This window comes from Epinephelus moara, chromosome 1 (genome assembly GCF_006386435.1).
Source record: "Epinephelus moara isolate mb chromosome 1, YSFRI_EMoa_1.0, whole genome shotgun sequence".
NCBI lineage: Eukaryota > Metazoa > Chordata > Actinopteri > Perciformes > Serranidae > Epinephelus > Epinephelus moara.
Window position 1 is genome coordinate 35,384,369 of NC_065506.1, and position 18,739 is coordinate 35,403,107.

Below are 18,739 nucleotides of genomic sequence, written 5' to 3' on the forward strand. Positions count from 1 at the left end.
GTCAGTGTATTCTGGCTCAAATAAATAAGGGCGGCCATCAAACTCTGCAAAATCAAATTCCTCCTCCACAAAGTCAAAGTCTGGCAAAAAGTCAGCCATTATTCTATAAATCTTTCATAAAATAAATGAATGAACTTTTCAGGCTACTGTCTGGTTCTGCCTTCCAGCTGTTGCTACTGCTGCTTGTTCTTGCGAGATTTCGGCCGCCCTTTGGAAAGCAGAGCTAAATGGTAAACAAACATGGCAGCACACCGGTAAGGTAAGACAACACGTTTACATGTTGTTTTCTATATGTTCACTGACATTTATCCTAACGATATGAGGCGGTCTTTGTGGAGAAAAAGCTTGTTTAGTGGACTAACTTTGCACTTGAAGTATGCCCGTTCACTTACGTTTTAACAGGTCTGACGCTACTATGCGCCCCGGCTGTATCTAGGCTAACGGCTAACATGCTAACTATTATTTCTATGTCACTAGTCACTTGAAACAAATTTAGGACGATAGGAGACAGGTTGAAATAAACAGAAATTTCCCTTTAGTACAGTACTTGAGTAAATGTACCTACATGGTTACATTCCACCACTGGGTACCACATTTCTATGTATTTGTAAACCACTGTGTGCAACATAGAAATAAAGGCATCTGCAAGTTTCAGACATTTTGACCTGATTTTTGCACTCTGTTTGCACGCTGCGACACACACAATACTGACAGTAAACCCTGAGAAAGCCAGACACTTCCACTGCGGTCGATGCATTCATCAAAGCCAGCTGGTCCTGATTTGGCCAGACTACATGTAGAGTTGGAGACTTAAAATTCAAATAACTTCTTTAATCTCAGCAGCCAATTTCATCCTCTCGTGTCATCAAAACATCTGCCAGCTATTATAGCCCGACTGAGAGATCCTGCAGTGTTACGATGGAGAGTAATCAAATCATAATGAAATTTTATGAAAAATATTAAAAGGGGAATTCTGACTGAAAACAAAAGGTTTCAACAAACTGAGAAAGCCTCTGAAAATGAGTTCACTGTCTAAAAAGGTTCGCTCTCATGCGAGGGGAATACCCTGATCACACAATGTCGTCCATGAACCAGGAAATGCATTATTTCATGGTATGTCAAACAGCATCTCTGATACATCAGGGCGCAGTTATAATATGTGGGTAAGTTGACTGATATGAAGCCAGACTCTGAGATGGTTATATTTTATACACAGTAGCATGCTAATTTTTCCACTGATGTTGGGTAAACTTCAGATTGAACTGGACCGGTCTATGAATCCATCAAGCTTTAAAGCAGAACACATGGTTCTGCTGGCTGAACGTAGAAGGGAAGTTGCGATTGGACCGAGATCACACACATATTTGTAACACAGATATGGCAGCAGGAGGAGCAGGGAGGGAAAACACACTGAAAAGAGTCCACATATCCAACTAAAGAATGTTTGTATCACTAGTGATTTCTCCTCCATCTTATAGTAATCTGAAGTGTTGAACGATACGAGACAGGCGATGCACTGTATGTATCTGTAAGGGTTCACTGTAGTGAAATACATGTGTTTGGGAAGTACTGAACATATCACTGAATAAATGAGACTTGGATTATGCTGCACAAGTTGTAAAAGTTTGTAACATTTCTGCTGCCCACAAATTGTCCAACATTTTTAATGCACAGTTAAAAGATTACTTCACCCGCAAAATGACCAGTTGTACATCAATTACTTTGCATGTTACCTTGAAAACTCGAAACATTGAAACATCCTTTTACAGACTTGCTTACAACTTGTGTGTCTAATTTATCCAGTAAATCATTACAATATAAAACACATCTGCCAACAAATAGCATTCCCTGAGCGTGCCTTAGCATGCACATGCATACGAGCTCCGCTTGAGCAGAGTTCAAACACATGCATGTGATCAGGCACACTACTCGGCCTTACATGACACCGTTTGTACAGATGTGTTTAAATTATAAGTGTATGTGTTTGGGAAATACTGAGCATACGACTAGATAAATGAGACATGGATTATACTGCATGACTTGAGTGAGAGTTTGTACACAGATGTTTTGTTAAAGTTTTGCTGTAATTAAATTCATGAAGATTGATTGTGTTTTTTGGATTCTCCAGTCACCGTGAAGATATAGGAAAGACAACGTTTTCTTCATGAATTCAACATAACACGGGATGAGGAACTGACAAACAAATGGTCATTTTGCAGGTAAAGTATTCTTATAACCTGCAATAAAAACTTTGGCCACTTGTGGGCAGCAGTTGTGAACACAGCCCAGCATTGACCTGATCACCATTTCATTTTGGCTCTGTATTTATTCAATATTGTTTATGTTTTGGAATTGCAGCGTAATGTTATTGTTAACTTTTTAAATTTACACTCTTCCCCCTTTGTATTGCAGTTGTTGCACAGCAATTTCACCCAAGATAAATAAAGTTTTACCTTATCTTAAGTAGCAAACAGTTGCTTCTTTACACACTAAGCAGTACAGAAACACATTTCCATAGCTCTTTGGTCTCTACCCTCTCCTGAGGGAAATATCTGGTGCTTTAGCTACTAAATGCTCCTCCATGTTCAGCAGCTAGTTGCTAACGGTGCCTGTCAGCTGTTTGGTGCTGAACAGGTGAGCAGGTAGTGTAGGCCTACCTTTGGTTTAAAGAGCTTTTTCCTCCTGCTGAAAATAATACTATGAGAGCAGTGAGAATCCACACAGTGACATTTCGGGCTGGACAGCTTAGCAAAGAGCTGAATTTCTGAGGCTCTCTAAAGCTGACCACAGCTGCAGATTCAGGGGGTGATTATCTGTATGTTCATCACCACAATTTTCACATTGTTTTCACATTGTTGTAATGAAAGTCTTGATAGCCACTTTAAATACAATTACTCCCCCCAACAGTTGAGCTTATAGGACTTGCTACAATCCCAAAGAGTAATCGGCACTTGCCTGGTGTCTTGTGTCTTGAGTGGGAGAGGGGTAATCACTTCATCAGTGTCATAAGGTGGGCACCCTCCTTCATTCGTGTTTCGTTGATAGGCCCACGACACCTCCAGAGGGCTCAACGGCAACATCTGGTTTCCCAGGTGTGCCCCTCTCTGCTTTTACTGCTCATGTTGGACATCTTGCAGACCAGTTGGGGTCCTTCCTCTTCATCCAAAACCAGTTGCTGCTTCACTCAGCAGCCTCTGATAGCGACTTGATGGCTTGTCAGAAGGCCTGTCCTTTAACCCCCATACTCTACAGAAGCCTGGTTGAGGATGTGGCTACAAATCCTCTACACGCAGCCTCTACAGGGAGCACCTGGGTATGCCAGCCACGTTGTTCTGTCTCGGCATCTATGTCTGTGTACTTCAGGCTTTTGCGTTCATAAGCTTCCCCAACTGCAGCCGCTCATGGTACTGTTAGTTTCACAGTGAACAAGGACTTCTGAGGTTTACCACAAGATCAGGTCTGACCCCAGATTAGTTGTAGCAATGTCTGGTGGAAAGCTGATCCAGATCAACCTGCATTTTCCAGTCTTGAGCAGTATCCAGGGGGTGTGTTTCCACTCCTGCAGGTGAAATGTTACTCAACCTGAGGGGACAGGCTGCACATACAGCCTGCCTGCAGTATGAAGTCCAGGTACAGGGTCGGTGCCTTTGTGCAGACCTCAGACTATAGGCGGAGAATATTCTTCTACACACACACTCACACAGCCACAAGCTTTAAATATTTTATATAAAACAGAAAACACAATCATGCAAACTTTGAAATCATGGCGCCAGTCACTGTCATGATCATTTGTTTACAACTTCAGAGCCACCTGCACGGCTTTTCCCTGAACATAGGGTGTGAACAATAAGTTAAAGCTGCATTGTTTTGTTGCGGCCCACACAGTCGTGTTGACAACCTGCTGATTATCACATGGTTTTTCTTAAAAGTCAGAATAAGAGTAATTTGTGGTTTACACTTAATGCATTTAAAAGCTTTGTGTATCATGGTTCATGTAGTATTTATTTTTTTATTGATTTGCTTTGAGACAGATGACCTTTAGACACTCTCAGCATTATGGCTTTTGCAATAAGTAAACATGCGTGAGAATGTGAGCAAAGTAGAGGAAATGAAAACATCTGCACTTTCTTAGATTTCTTACTTCCTCTTTTGTGATATTTGCTGATTCCTTGAATGCTTATCAGTGGCTGACATTAATAAGACAGCTATGTTTAGATGATTATTTTAGTACATTTAACTGGTAGATAACATATACAACAACATTAATCTCACTTTAGGAGCAGAGACGCATTGTACCAGATTTCCATCTGTTGTCTCTGGGCAGGTCGACACAAACACTAAACAGACACATAAACATACAGCATACATGCTACAAGTTTAGGGTTACAGGGAGATGGATTTCTCGTGTGGATTAGTGGGTTTCAGTTCATTGTTTAACTTTCTGTCATGTAACTTCAGTGTTCTGGTTCATTCTCACTCTCTAGGCACAAAACCACCTGGTTATGGAAGGAAAATGTCATATTTTGGCTCTAATTAGCATAGACTGTAAAAATAATGGATGTTGCTATCAGGGCTGCCAAGTTTCAGAAAATGACAAGAGTGAGACTTTAGTGTCATGATGCGTTCGGAAAAAATTTGGACTTTTTTAACATCGATTTGGCCTGTTTTAACGTTGATTTATACCTTAAGACTGATGTCCTCACCTCCATGCCAGCGGCTCTCCCTGCACTGTGGCCTCCTAATGCTAGTTTTACAGTGGTTCTCAAAGTGGATTCCAGGGACTCTGTGGGTTCCTTTAGGGGGGTCTAAATTGACCCTTACAAGGTCTGTAACTCTGACAGTGTACAAATGGAACCAAATGGACCAATGGGTCCATTTGGTTCCATTTGTACACTGTCAGAGTTAAGGATAGACCTTGAAATTTAGAATTTTGAGAAACACTGCTTTAGGGGGGTCTAAATTGATATTTACAAGTCTGTAACTCACACACACACACATTGAGACTAACATTAGAGTCTCTTTTTCAAGTGTGAACTGGCCAAGAGAAGAGGCAAATAAATGTTACACAGCTCTGCAACAAATACAGGACAATGATAGACTTATAGCAGCCTTAAAACAGTACATATTAACTAGGAAACTCAAGGAGAAACAGCGAATCAACAGGGAACAAAATTGGGTAGTTACCTACCGTCCGTCTTCTAGCAAGCAGGAGAACGTCGAGTGGGTTTTAAATGTCGGCGCTGTTGTGTGTGAAAGATAGTTAGAGACGCCAAGACCCGCCTTACGTTGCGTCTGATTGGTTTATATTGCGTGGTGCCTTCCGTGGTTGGTTAGATTTAGGCACAAAGGACTGATGGATTGGTCTGGCATTGGTTATCTTGGTCAGTCAATCAGAGTTACTCGAACTACGGCAAGCTGCGAGGACCAAAGTTTATTATCATGAAAAAAATAAATATAGAGTATTGAATGGGGAAATATAAGCGTGAGAAATGTCAAGTGTGGCGTGTGGTGTGAGAATGGGTCAAATTGCGTGACTGTCACACTCAAAGCGTGACGCTTGGCAGCTCTGTTGCTATCGTGATGTCAACCACTGGTGTGTGGACTCCTGTTTTGCAGCCTTGATTTCGGCATTTCGGTCATCGCTATCTTGTTTTTTTGGCACCAGAAGTGACTGTATTTGGGCAAGAGGCTGGTGCTGTGGTGGAGGGAGGGGTGGATCTGACTAAGAAGCTGAGGACACTATCGGCAGACAGCTTATTACTCAAAGCGTTTGGTGTAACTTTAAGCCTTCATAAAATGTAAAAGGGTGACTTAAATAACAATTCCACCCTGTACAGTTTTCATTAGCTATTGAGAGAAAAAAATGTTTCTTGTACCAGGTTGTAAACATGTTTTCTGCTGTGAAGTTGGGCATTTTTACATGGAGGTCAATAGGGACTGATTGACTTCTAGCACCAGCCTCAAGTGCCCATTCAAAGAAATGCAGTTTTTGGCTCTTCCATGTTGGCTTCATTTTTCAGCCCTGGAGACTGCTGCTTGTAAAATACCCAGTTTTGGGGACACAATCCCTGCAGGAAAAGCAGCGATGTCTTGGTAAAAAACAATCGCTTTTTGTGGCACTATCCCAACAGCTGATGGGTTGCTGCAAGACACTACAGAACAGGGGCGTCATGCAACCCCAAAATGTGAGGGGGCACAGTGGATTGGGTTTGTGCGCTATGCGCGTGCACAAATTTTTGGGGGGGATGCCCTCAAATCACTTATTTTGGGCCCCTGCTGCACAACACCTTGAGGTTGGATAGGGCCCAAACTCAAAGCCGACCCCCCTGTCCAGACACACACACACACACACACACACACACACACACACACACACACACACACACACACATACTTAACGCATCTACACCTTGCCATGTAAACTATTTTGTGTAAGGAGGAAAGGAGTTTTTCTCAAACAAACCCTAGCAGCTAGGAAAATATTGCAAACATAGCTAAGCTTATTGTATTGCATAAAATATTTGGCTACACACTAACGTTAATACACACAAACGTGAACCCAGGCCGGTTCCCACTACTGACAGCAAAACGTAACGTGATGTAGATAACGTTAACCCTTAGGTTAGATCGCTGTCATTGCCGGCGATACCGGGGGGGGTATAGTCGTACTCTTTCGCGTCTATTTCCGGAACGGAAAATAAGAGCGACGTAATTCTTTTTTTAATGAAAGCAGGACACTTCAGCCTTTACATAAATCCCATCGTTGTGTTTATAGCTTACCCGGAAGCCTAGATGTCAAGCCGGTAAGATCGGCTGCCCAATGGGAGACCCGGGTGGCTAAAATCCAATGCGAAAGCTGTGAGCGGTCACATGATTGGCCAAAGATCGTTTATTATCAAGATGGTTGCTCTGTTGCCGTGTGTGATCACTACTAACAGGAAATCTCCCCTAAATCCTAATAAATAATGCGTAAATTACCATTTATGCATTTTATGCAAGTTACGGCCACTAAATGGGCCTGAGATGAAGGAGATTATTTAGAATACATTTCACTCAATATGACTACTGATCATAGCTAGATGGTAAAATAATAAGTAAGGTAAAGGAAGTAAAATAAAATTGGTTGAAAAAAAAAAAAAAATCATCCCTCAAATCTGAGGGGGCACGTGCCCCCTCGGTTTCTATTGACGTGACGCGTCTGCTACAGAACAACCATGTTCGGAGCCTAAAAAATGCCATAAAATATTGACAGGTCACTACAAAACACATTTGTTTGGAGCCTAAAAACCTAGTAAAACACAGCAATGGGTCACTTTAAAACACTCATGTTGGGAGCCTAAGAGGATGCTGGAAATTCATTGACAGGTGGTTATCAAACACTCACGTCTGGACTCTAAAAAACAGCTGGAAATACACTGACAGGCTGCTACAAAACCACACATTTGGAGCCTAAAAAGCCACTGGAAAAATACTTATGGGTTACTACAAAACACTCATGTCTGGAGCCTAAAAAATAGCTGGAAATACACTGACAGATAGCTACAAAACACCCATGTTTGGAGCCCAAAAAGCTGCTGGAAAACACTGATGGCTTACTGCAAAACCTGTGGTGAAGTGGAGGATATAAGCAGGTATACAGCGTACCCACCTCTTTTTTTTTTGGCTTTCTTAAGTATACCCACCTGTCAGCCAAAAAGCCATCTTATTATGGGAGAGTATACCCACTTGAGTTCAATGACCTGCTGTGTTAAACCCAGATGAAAACAACAGACAGACACGCACACTCTCAGCCTCTCGTAAGGCCCAAGTTTGTCATCCGCCCTCACTTCAGCCTCCACATCAACTTCCACTAACGTTCACAAGTGTAATTACACACACACACACAGACACAGACACACACACAACATAACCAAGTCATCACATGCCAGGACAATCTGCTCCTCATTTGCTGTTTCCTCTTTTCAACCAGACACTCCTCACACTCACACTCACACTGGTCAAACAGTGTGGTTAACAGGCATTCTCTCCCTCTCTCAGTCTCTTTCTCACCCTCTGCGTGCACATTTATGTCATTGTTTGTCGGTTTTTCCTATTTGCCTCGAGCATCCAGCAAATGCGCAATCACCATGAGATCAACAGCGAGCAGGAAAGTAAACATCATGTTCAGTTTCAAAGCGCTCTTCTCTCTGTGGCTTGATTTAATGATGCTGTAGTGACATCACACCCCTGTAGGTGAATTATGAAGACACATTTACACACACACACACACACACACACACACTGACACAGACACTCACTTTTTCTCCTAAAGCGTCTCCAGATAACACAGCAGCTATAATTCCTCCCTGGCTGGCTTTGGAGACTCTGATCCTGGTACGCTGGTTCCACCATCTTGTCTCATCTCAGCAGGTTCACCCACAGCTGTAAGCCCACCATCAGCTCCTCTGACACTGGGCATCTTAGTATGGACCACCTCCCTGACCTGCAGTCACCCACTGGTGGACAAGGATACATATTTTAAATATACTGAAGACAAAACCACAAATGTCACACATACACACACTATATGCTGAGCATGTTCACCATTTATATTTTCACCTCTGTTTGTTGAGGTCATACCGATGTGTTTGTTTTTGTATTTGTATTAAAAACCCAGAGGTGGGATAGGTTTTATTAGACATGTATGTGGCGTGGCACAAGATAAGATTATTCCACTTGTGTAGCAGTTGCAGTCCAAAGTAGGAAACAGTACAAATATATATATACTCACCAGCCACTTTATTAGGTACACCTTGTTAGTACCAGGTTGGACCCCTTTTGCCTTCAGAACTGCCTTAATTCTTGGTGGCATAGATTCAACAAGGTGCTGGAAACATTCCTCAAAGATTTTGATCCTCCACATCCCAAAGGTGCTCTATTGGATTGAGATCTGGTGACTGTGGAGGCCATTGGAGTACANCCATGCTTTCATGTTGTTTACACCAGATTCTGACCCTACCATCTGAATGTGGCAGCAGAAATCCAGACTCATCAGACCAGGCAACGTTTTTCCAATCTTCTGTTGTCTAGTTTTAGCTGACAGGAGCGGCACCCAACCCAACCCCAAGGTTCAACGTGTTGTTGGTTGGTTCAGAGATGGTCTTTTGCATACTTTGGTTGTAATGAGTGGTTATTTGAGTTAATGTTGCCTTTCTATCATCTTGAACCAGTCTGGCCATTCTCCTCTGACCTCTGGCATCAACAAGGCATTTTTGCCTCAGCAGATATTTTCTCTTTTTCAGACCATCCTCTGTAAACCCTAGAGATGGTTGTGCATGAAAATCCCATTAGATCAGCACTTTCTGAGCCCATCTGGCACCAACAGCCATGCCAAGTTCAATGTCACTTAAGTCACCTTTCTTCACCTAAATGCACCTAAATGCATTGAGTTGCTGCCACATGATTACATAGAAACACAGCTTTCCACCAGAGAAACCATTGCACCCCACTTTTCATGAGCTAGAGAGATAAATGAAATGAAACAAAAGATAAGCACATTACACAAATCTATGTTATCCTTTGAAAAATGTTCAGCAGCGTTATGCAGAAGCAGGATTTATAGGGCTGCTTTATGCAAAACATCAGTCTGGATTTGGCCTCTGAATAGAATAAAACCATAAATAATTATTTGTCATAAAAATCACTATTTAAGGAGCAAAAAAATGTAAGCTGGTTTCAGGTGGAGATTCAGAACGAACTGCATGACATAAAATGTAGTTTAACAGCTTCTGCTTCTCCTCTAGGCCAGCTGGAAATTTCCACTCTCATGCTTTGCTTTAATGCAGCTGATTATTCATCTGTGGCTGTTCATCATGCTGTTTGGTTTCTTTTATAGCTGTGTGCTGATTATTCGCTGTCAGGGATCTACTGGATATTTAAACATGCAGAGTACAACAGAGAATAAACCAGAGGCAACACAGATCTGTGCAGCGATTGAAATGATTTCAATCAGTGGTTTAAATTAAATCTAATATATGTGATAACTTGAAAAGAAGATGCCAGTTTGGGAACATAAAGACTTGATAAATATGGACAATGTGTTTAAAAAAACTTTGATTATGCTGATACCAAGTACAGTCTGACAGATGAAAGGGTGGGTCCATCTGCGTACTTTTGTGCATTTTTAATTGAAAAGTTATAGAGCTGATTCCTCCACCCCTTACACACGCTATTCACTGACAGTGTGACCATGGAGAGTGAGCAAAGTGTTAGCTTGGAAGATTTGAGCTCGGAGGTGGAACATGGTGCTATTAAACTTTTATTTTATCAGGTGAAGACACATTGAGATTCAATATAAGACTGTATTTGTACTGTAAGAACACATTAATAGACACACAGTCACTGTACAGTTAGATGATGGTTGGCACGTTCCTAATTTGGAGAGGCTAAACAATGTAGCCTGCTGTAGGGGACACAATGTTAGTTTGGTTTCGCAAGTCACACAATAACTTAAACTAACTCACCAATCAGTGGCAACTAGTCAACCTGGTTTCACTTAAAAGTCTCTATTCTGGCACTTGGTCAGTGACTTCCGGTGTAAGACACATACAAAAAAGCTGTCCTTTAATGTCGGCATGATACACGGCCGGTTGCCATTATTGTTTAACAGCACCTGGTGGTGTCAGGGGGAAAATGCTGCAGGACAGCAACGAAAGTTAAGGGGGTGAAAAGTCCAAGTAGGGTGGGTGGGAGTGGTGGTGGATGGGTCCAACAACCACCGACTTTCATCTGGCAGGCCAGTGTTTGCTTTCTGTTTGAATGTAAAGCTAATCCCAAATCTTTTTTTCCTAAACCTAACTACGTGTGTGTATGGGGTCAGATCAGTCTCATAATGAATGAACTCACGCAGGGTTTTTCACAAATGCACATGCTCTGGTTCACAGTTGTATTTCGGACTCACTAATGCACACGCTCTGGTTCACAAATATAATTTTTATGCAAACTTGTAATATAAATTCAGAAATGCACATGCTCTGCTTCACAAATATTATTTTGAGGCACACTTATAAATATAAATTCACAGATCATGCAAATTGCTGAATGTGCATTTACAAACTGCTTCTCATTTGCGAACCTCTCCACATTTGTGAGAGAAATCTGTGTGGCGAATTTTGAGAATCCCCTGACGTTGCAGGTCAACGAACGTCACCATTGGCTGATAAATCTGTCAATCAAATTTATGATTCTGATTGACAGATTCATCAGTTAATCAGGTGTGTTCGCTTTCAGCCAATCGTATGGCTCCTTACATTTTCTCCACACTTTTAAACCAATCGTAGAGCTACTGAGCTACTGTTTGCAGTGTTCAAATGGTGGGAAGAGACATGGATCAATCTCAACCTGTAAGTAACACATTTGTCTTATTATCCCCTCGTTGTAAATCATGCAGTGTTATTGAATTATAATGAGTTGAAGCGTTCTGCTTAGCCAAGTAACATGTTTGAATGAACATAAACTATGAATACACCCTATGTAAGGAGCCATACGATTGGCTGAAAGCGAACACACCTGATTAACTGATGAATCTGTCAATCAGAATCATAAATTTGATTGACAGATTTATCAGCCAGTGATAACGTTTGTTGACCTGCGACGTCAGAGGAGTCTCAAAATTCACCACACAGATTTCTCTCACAAATGTAGAGAGGTTCACAAATGAGAAGCAGTTTGTAAATGCACATTCAGCGGTTCGCATGATCTGTGAATTTATATTCCAAGTGTGCCTCAAAATAATATTTGTGAAGCAGAGCGTGTGCATTTCCGAATTTATATTACAAGTTTGCATGAATTTTTTTATTTGTGAACCAGAGCGTGTGCATTTGCGAAACTGATCATGTGCATTTCCGAATTTATATTACAAGTTTGCATAAACATTATATTTATGAACCACAGCATATGCATTTGCGAAACATATCGTGTGCAGTAGTGAGTCCGAAATACAACTGCGAACCAGAGCATGTGTATTCGTGAGAAACCCTACGTGAGTTCATTCATTATGAGACTGATCTGACCCCATATGTGTGTGTCGGCTAGACGTAACCATGTGCATTTGTTGTTGAGTGATAAAACCTCAGTTCGCGGTGTTGTACTGACGTAGTGAGTGTATTTTGAAAGAGACTGTATGCAAACAGTAAATTTCCTGTGAAAACAGAAGTGTATTTTGAAAGAAGACAAGTATGTAACAGGCAAAAGTTGACACAGTGTCCCAGAACGTCAACAACCGATGCACCCAGGGTACCTTGCACATCATATCTGGACGTAGAAAGTCCATGACCAAACGTCGATATGTGACGAGGTTGGAGTGAGAATGTGTTGCACTATTAATTCCGTGTTACTGTTTGTGTCAAAGGAGTCTGGTGGCTGTGGACAGGAGCAGCAGCAAAGCAGATTTTAGCCTCTTAAAACAAAGGACCACCCGAATTAATAAACATCAGTTTAAAATACGCTATATTAAGACTATTGTACAGCTTTACCTTGCTGTGAGACAGCCCTCTCTGACAGGCAACAGAAGCCATAACTGATGCTCTCTTCAAAGCCACCAGACTACATTGACAGGAACAGTAATTTTACCTCCCAGCACACAGGGAGTTGCTGGTCTACTGCTGACTCCAGTTGATTTGTTACTATGTGACTGACGTAGCATACAAAGCATACGAAGGTTTATATGTAAACTGTGAAATATGGTAAAATACTGGTTGTGTTGGTTGCCAGAACTTCACCATCAAAAACAACACATTCCCACTCCGTCACATATTGGCGTTTGGTCATGGACTTTCCACGTCCACATACAACGTGCAAGGTTCCCTGTGTGTGTTGGTTGTTGACGTTCTGGGACGTTGCGTTCAAGTTCTGCCTGTTACATGCATTCGTCTTTCAAAATACACTTCTGTTTTCACAGGAAATTTAACGTTTACATACAGTCTCTTTGAAAATACAGCACTTCATCGGTACAACACAACGACTTGACATTTTTTTTCCTTCAACAACAAACACATGTGGTTGAGTTTAGGAAAAAAGAACAGGATTTGGCTTTATAATCTTCATCAGACTTTCAGCACCTTAGCTTTCCTCCTTGTCCTGCCACGTTTTCCCCCCTAAAACATAAACTTGCTCGAGGGAAATATGAATTTAAATCACTGAGGTAAAAAATGTAGGAAGTTGTATTTGTTTTTCGTATAAAATGGATATATACAGATGTGGAATTGATTCAGCACTAATTAATAAAAGTCTTTAACAGTGTCTCTGTTGGTGTGCCGTCTTCACCTCTTCCTTTAATATTAGACAGTGTCAGAGCTGTTCCCTGAAGGCCTGTTTGAGCATCTGCAGCTCCAATGTGATGTCCGAGCCCACAGCGGATGCACATGGTGCGTTACGGCAAATTCAGCTGAACTGACTGAACCTCTGTTGCAGATTGAAGCTGAGTCAGCAGCCTGTGCCTGTAAGTGTCTGTGTGTGAATGTAACTTTACTGCTTTAAAGACACAGGAAAAAACCCACAGGGCATGATACCCAATTAGTGTGAGTGCACAACATTATATACATACGTAATGAGTATGTAGGGATTTTCCAATAGGCTGAAATCCTGCTCTTGTAGTTTCTTGTAGTTTCATTCATGTTAATAATAAGTGGCCTGAATGCTTCTGAGTAAAGTTAATGACATGGCTTAAATCTACTACATTTACTATTAAAGGATTAAACTGGTGGATAGCAAAGATCATACTGTTAGATAGTGTAAATCTTACATCTGAAGGAATAGAAAATCTTGATTTATATATTTCCAGCCTATTTAGTTATTTTATATGTGGCAAAGTTAAAGGAATAGTTTGACATTTTGGGAAATGCACTTAATTGCTTTCTTGCAGAGTTAGATGAGAAGATAGATAAAAATCTACAGTCAGCAGCTGCTTAGCTTAGCATAGCTTAGCTTAGCTTAGCTTAGCATAAAGACCGGACAAAGGGGGAAACAGCTGGCTTAGTAATTAACATGTTATATTTCATTTGTTTAATTTGTACAAAAACAAAAGTGTAAAAAAATTGTCAGGCTAGCTGTTTCCCCCTGTTTCCAGTCTTTGCGCTAAGCTAAGCTAAGCCTTGTATAAAAGCCATGTATCACAAACACAGACATATAATAAATGAATGGAAATGGGAACTTCTGAGTTCTCTGTCGGAAATTTCAACTAGAACGCCGCCTGAATTCAAATATCCAGCTTGGAAAGTCAAAAGAACCTCACCAACGTTGACCTCAAAATCCAATATGGCTGCTCAGAGCATCAACAGTAGTGAAAGCTGTTTATGCTGTTTATTAACACTCATGTCTAATTTTGTCTCACCAAAACGGTCATACATACAATACTATCAAATTTCTATCTGTCAGCATGTTGCTACGGTATTTGTAATCACAAATCACACTGTAATGCCTCGTTATCAATTGGTATTGTAAACACTAGCTTCTTTTACACTGCCTGTTCAAGGCGGGAATACCACACTGTTACGCCACCTGACCGTGCTGTATACAGGTATATAGGAATGGAGGGACAGGGTGGTCTGCCTTTAATCCACCATGGGAGGCAGTTATAGCGGTGTCTGTATAAACAAGACAGTCTACAGGACAGGATCGTGGGCGGCATGTGTGACATTTTGACGATGTGTTATCCATGTGACCCACCATGGGAGATTTTACAAAAATAGCCGTTGGCAATTAGTGGTTTACTCACAGAAGAAGAAATGCGGCTGTAAATGTCTGCAAATTGGAAACACAGTGAGGTTCAGGAGCTACTTCCCTCACCATGTAACAGGGACGGTAAATGATTGTTACTGACACGTTAGTGCCATTGTTGTTGTTTAGAAAGCACTGCCGACCTGTGTGTTGTATGTCATACTAGAGGCCGATGCTAATGTGACACACCTCTTTTGATTCTGCAAAGCAGTGTATGATCACACACTGAAGCAGAATGCTGCTGCAATCATTTGGTTCTATGTAAAAATGCAAAGAATCACAAAGAAGGGACTTTGTGGCGGCTCTGTAGCGCAGTCTGGGTGTAAAAAGGGCAAACGGCTAGCCTGGCTGGAACCGGCATGGCCAACAACACCTTGGTTTTCCGACTTCTTGTACTGGAACGGGATAAACTAGGGTGTGTTCCCAGCTCTGACCTCCGACTTCCGAGGTAAATGGAACCCAGAATTACATTTATGACAGTAACACGGCACTAATGACAGGAAATGTGACCATATTGTAACTTTTGTACACAGTATTGCACACTTGGAAAAAGTAGCCCGTCTCCAGTATGTTGAGTTGAGTGTGGGTTTATTGTAGTTAAGACAACAATGAGTGTGAGACATGGCAAACATGTAATTTTTAGTGGGATGCACGAAATGCTCATATATGTGTCGACCTTGGTGTAAAAGGCTTAAACGTACAAAATCAGCAATGAATACTATATATATATTTTTTTTTTTTGGTCGTTTTTTTCCCCCCTGGTGTGAAAAGGCCTTATCTCTTGGCAAGAAAGCCAATTGTTCCCAAAATATTGAACTATTCCTTTAAAAAGAAGCATAAAAATGTAGTTATTTACTTGCAGATCTCCGGCCTTTATTCATCCTGCTAGGCCACAGATGTCTTAATGGGCTGCGATTCCCTCAATAAGTTTCCTGTTTGAGAAAAGACAGGCACACACATCTATAATCATAAACTGTGCACAACTGTGTTATACAGATTTCTTAATTCAAAACAAATTTTTAAGAATCTGGGATTTCTTTCCTATTTCCTTTCAAGCATTATTTTGACCGCTTTATCACAAACATTTTTAGATTAAGTGAAATATAACGTCCCAGGTTTCATGAACTCAGGCATGAGCTTATAAACGAGTGCTGTTCGGACACTAAAAGCACGTGTGAGCTTGTTCCACCGCCCCAGTGGTCAGACCGGACAGGAAGAGAAGTGCTGAGTGATGGGTCAGGGGTTCAGAGGTGAACATCTGTGTAAGGGAGGAAAGCTCGGGCCCCTGCCGTGAGCGGCCTGTGATCTATCTCCACAGCTGTGTGATTCCAAAAGTCATGTGAGTGTGAGCAAACACACCTGCTGAAAGGCATGCTGGGAGTGCAGCTTAGTCCTGTCCACTCACACCGGGAGATTTAAGTTGCGTCTGCCAACTCAAATACACTCGGTGGAACGTCTGGCAATCTAAGGACAGTATCTGGGTTTCAAATCTACAACCTGCCACATTACCCTCAGTCAACAGAGCGGTGGGAGTACGACTGCTACAGTTATACAGAGTGCAGAGCTACACTATAAGTTTAAGGTCCTGTGTGGTTTAGAGGAATCTGTTGGCAGAAATGGTGTATAATATACATGACTTTGTTTTTATATGATTTTGTTTCCTTAGAATGAACCGTTTATGTGGCCACCACAGTTCTCACACACGCTTAGCACACAGGAGAAGTTTCAGTTGTGCAATCTCACCACTTGATCACACTAAATCCTACACATTGGACCTTTAAAATCATCTAACAGCCATGTGGTAAATTATTCAAAAAGTGATTTACTGTATTCTTGAGGCCATTTTCTAAGTTCTTCAGAGAGAGACTAACAAAGTAGGAGCCAGACAAACAGCAAACTATTATATTTCCCATTCCTTGAGGCCTGAAATAAAAAGTTATGTAATCAAACATGCAGCAGAAAGCACTAAAACTTAGTACTTATTGAAATCACAAGTAGCAATCCCACATTTAGAAACTGAAACCAGCAAAAATATGATATTTTTACATCATGAAAAACTAATTTCAACTAATCAGTCTTGTTATCAATTACATATCTGTAAATTAAATAACAGAGTAATCTTTGAAGTCAAGCATGAAATAAAGACTGCAAATAAATGACAACATGCCAGTAAGAAAGACAGAATGGAAGCTGTACTAAATTATATATTTAGTAAAACACATAGGCCATGTCTACTTTATTGAAGTGATCGGGGTGGTAATGAAAGTAGATTCCAAAGCAGTCCATCGTCACGTGAGAAGAGAGTGTTGCTGTACTGGGTGCAAATCAGTGAAACACTATTAAAAACGTTAAGAAGAGCTTAATTTCTAATACATACAAGAGGCTAACACAATAATGTGATCACATTGTATCTATTCAACCTCTCAGATCTCAATAATCTGGGACAGCCAGAGGTGGACTTTGGACTGTGGGAGGAACTCAGGGCTCAGGGAGAACATGCACACTCTGCACAGAAGGACTCCCCCACCCCAGTGTTCGAACCAGGAGCCCTTTTCCTGTGAGGACCACAGTGCCGCCTAAAATACTAGCATCAAAATATATCATTACATCTATACTTGATAGACATAGGTATTATTTACCAGGCTGGTTACTACAATCACACTAACTCACTGTGTCTAAATGCCCTGACGATGAAACTTAATGATTTGGTATATTACAAAATAATGCAAATAATGTTCAGGAGAAGAAATGTCTAATGTACAAAAAGCTAGAAGACATTAAAAAATTAGATGTTTTTCTATTGCTGGGGTTTAATAGGGGAACACTGGCAATATAAAGTTTTAATTGTGTAATTTATTGTTGTTGGTGTTTTTTTTAAAGAATGGTTTACACAACAAATTTTGAGGGTTACAAGTGTGAATATCTTATTTATTTTTTATTTTATTTTTTCTTGGGAGGCAGCTTAAATTGATAATACTGCAGGACGGGCGAGCTTTTGCTTCTGGCTGAGCCTTTTCAGTCACCATACTGTTATTTTGTACTGTTATACTGTTTGTATTGTTAATATTTACTGTATTATGTGTGATGACTGAATGAAATATTAAACACTATTCAAAGTCAAGTCTTTATTATGTAGAATGGCACAACCTAACACATTTTAGTTTTGGGTAAATGTTATTAAAACTGTTTGAGATTAATTATTGTCCTTCATCTTATTATTATTATTATTATTATTATTATTATTATTTGTTTTATTCTAACAACATGCACATCTCTAACAGTTGTTTTTTCTAGAACTTTCCTTTTTTCTACAATTACAGTGAGAAGTGATGGAAGTGAAAGCTTGTGAAGGTGGAGCTCATTTGTTGCTTTACTGTGTGGTAGCTTGTGAATTTCCCTCAGTGATCAGTAAAGTCTCATCTTATCTTGACCTATGATAATAGATCATAATTTATTTGTGGATTATACTGTGTATTAAAAATCCAAAAGTGCAATGTAAGTAGTAACTAAAGTAATAAAATAAATGTACTGGAGTAACATAAGAAATATTCCCTCTGACATGTATTGAGGTAGAAGTATAAAGAAACAGAAAATAAAAATACTCAAGTAATATACAAGTACCTTAAAAATGTATTCAAGCACTGTTTGTCACAAACTGGCTGATTGTTTTTTTATGTGAAATTCTGCATGTTGCTGTCTTGGCCAGGACTTCCTTTATAAAGAGACTGCATGGGACGTTTCCAGGTTAAATAAAAGCTGAATAACATAGAAATATGTTTAAAAAAAAAAAAAAGCACAGTGCTTGAGTAAATGTACGTAGTTGAAAAAAAGAAAGGGACATTAAAACACATCAGCAGTCGGGGTAATTCTTCTCTTTCAAAACAGGGGAATTTTTCATAAGATGTGATAATGCAGTTTTTAAACCAAAGCCTTCTGGGCTTGAGCTTATGCAAACTTAACAGCACCAGCAGATTTTATATCCCTG